A 2,860-nucleotide genomic window follows, 5' to 3' on the forward strand; every position below is an offset into this window, starting at 1 on the left:
AGCGTTGACCTATGAACCCAGAGGTCACAGTTAGATTCCAGTCAGGGTACGTGCCCAGGTTGCTGGCTCGTTGGGGCGTGCAGGAGGCAGCCGATCAATGACTCTCATTATTGGTTTCTATCTCTCTCCCTCTCCCTTCCTCTCTGAAATCAATAAACATATATTTTTTTAAAAAAGAGAAAGAAACATTAATGATGAGAAAGAATCACCAACCGGTGTGAGAGAGAGAGAGAGAGAGAGAGAGAGAGAGAGAGAAACCAACCGGTGAGAGAGAGAGAGAGAGAGAGAGAGAGAGAGAGAGAGAGATTTGTTGTTGCAATTATTTATGCTTCTTTATGTGCCCTGATGGGGAATCAAATCAAACCTTGACCTCATGGTTCATCTGGCCAGTGTGGCTCAACTACTATGACACCCTGGCCAGTTACTTACAGAGTTTTTTTTCCTAAAAAGAGAGGTGGGGAGATGAGATTCCTGTTAGAGTCACAGCCTTACTAGGGGCTTAAAAATTACTTTACATCACATGCTAGCCCAGCAGGTCTCAGCCAGGGACAATTTTGCCTCCAGGAATCATTTTGCAATGTCTGAGGACATCTGTGGTCGTCACAACTGGGAGGGGTGGGGCTGCTACTGGCATCTAGTGGGCGGAGGCCAGGATGCTGCTAACACCGGAGGGCCCCACAATGAAATATTCAGCCCAAATGTCAGTAGAGCCAAGGTTGAGAAACTGCTCTCGGGACTACCCAGAGCATTCATTCAGAGAGAAGGTTCTAGACACCAAAAGGACTTCATTACTTGTCTGCTCGGCCTGAGTTTTCCCAAATCATTGCTATTGATGGAGTTCCCATTTTCCCCAGCTAGTGCCCGCGGCTTCTGGTCCTCCCACATTGGACAGGCAGGAGCAGCCAGCATGGACGTCTATGAAAATAAGGCTGAGTGGTGCGTCTGCCATCTGTTGGCCACGCCCGTGGGCCTCAGTTTCTCTGATTTGTGGGCTATGTTGGTTTACCAACTAAAGACCTTTCCACCCTGGGTATCTAGGAGTTGGCAGCTTACTGCACCCAGGGCCTGAGGGCTGTCAAGGCCATGAAAGGGGTTGCTCCTCAGAAATCAGAACTCTGAGGGGACCATTTCTAGCACCAGGGGCAAAAGGCAGGGCTGGGCCAGGTGCTGCACCCCCTGAGTAGGATCCAGTATTACCCCTCATCCCATCACTGCCCCTACTCTATTCCTCTCCTGAACACTGGCACTGTTTCTGAGGGTCCCCTGGGCCTCTTGCCTATCTCAGGCAAGCTTCTAGATCTCTCTCAAGGTGAGATAATGCCCTGGCCGGGTAGCTCAGTGGGTTAGAGCATCATTTGGCTACACCAAAGTTGTGGGTTCGATCCCTGGTTAGGGCACATACAAGAATCAACCAATGAATGCATAAATAAGTGTTACAACAAATCAATGTTTCTTTCTCCTCTCTCTCTCAAATCAATTAAAAATAAAATAAAAGATGAGATAAAAGCCTTTAAGCGCCTCTTGTCCTGAGGGATTACTTTGCTGAAAGGGAGTCTTAAAAAGTGCCTTCTCCAGCCTGGCCGGTGTGGCTCGGTGGTTGAGCATCGACCTATGAACCAGGAGGTCAGAGTTCGATTCCTAGTGGGGGCACATTCCTCGGGTTGCAGGCTCAATCTCCAGTGGGGGGGCGTGCAGGAGGCAGCTAACTGATGATTCTCTCTCATCATTGCTGTTTCTCCTTTTCTCTCCCTCTCCTTCCCTCTCTGAAATCAATAAAAATATATTTTTAAAATAGTGTCTTCTCCAATGATTATGAAAGTGCACTGAAGAAAAAAAAATGCAAAGGCAATAAAAATCACTCTTCTCTTGATATGAAAATGTTATTACCTCTGGAGATTAAGAGGGGGCTCTTTGGTTTTTAAACATATATTAATTTAAAGAAAAACATTGTAAAAGTGATACATGCTCACTAGAAAAAAGTAGACGAATATTTACCACGAAGCATGCGTTGTACTAAGAGCTTCATCTGCTCCCATTACTGCTCTAAATTCTTCTAACAACCCTGTAATAACGACCTTACTCACTGTTTCCTTTGAGTAAGCACTCTTCCAGGTGCTTTATGTATATGATTAACTCATGTAATCCTTCCCACAATCCAATGAGTCCATTTTACAGATGAGGAAACTGAGGCCCGACAGCTTGTATGTGACGAGGAAGCCACGGTTATTACTCCATACTTCAGAAAACGAGGGCCCAGTCAGATGAGGGTGGCCACAGGTGGGCTCCACAGATCTACAGGGAGCTTGAAGGTTATTTGGGATCTGGATTAGTAGGTGTCTGGAGTGTCATGATTGCTGATTCCATTGGTCACAGGAGGCCATCTTTCCTGCCTTCTGGAGCCTGAAAGACCAGGTCTGGAGCCCAGCCTGTCCCTAACCACGTGGCTTTGTGCAGGCCACTCTGAGCTACTCCTTCCTCACCTGTGAAATGGGTGTGATTGCTTAGATTTAGCTGCCAAGCCTGTTAGGAGGGTTAAGTGTGGAACTCATGTATGTGTGAGGTGCTTGGTAAACACAGAGCTCACAGTTACTAAATCCCAGCTGTGTGGGGGACCCTGAGTTAAAGGGTCACCATGTCCTTGGTCTTGTTACCACATGTGGTAGGGAGGGGAGTGAAGAAGAGGGTCTGCAGCTGATCTGAGGTGGGTGGGGATTGAGAGGGGACTGGTGGTAGAGGGTGGGGCCTACTCTGTTGCCCTAATTGGGTGTCAGGGTGTTAGCACTTCCTCCACTCAACAAATACTGAGTGCCCACTGAGTGCCCACTGTGTGCCCACTGTGTGCCCACTGAGTGCCGTGAGA

The sequence above is a fragment of the Myotis brandtii genome, unplaced genomic scaffold, assembly GCF_000412655.1.
Source record: "Myotis brandtii unplaced genomic scaffold, ASM41265v1 scaffold225, whole genome shotgun sequence".
In the NCBI taxonomy this organism is placed as follows: Eukaryota; Metazoa; Chordata; class Mammalia; order Chiroptera; family Vespertilionidae; genus Myotis; species Myotis brandtii.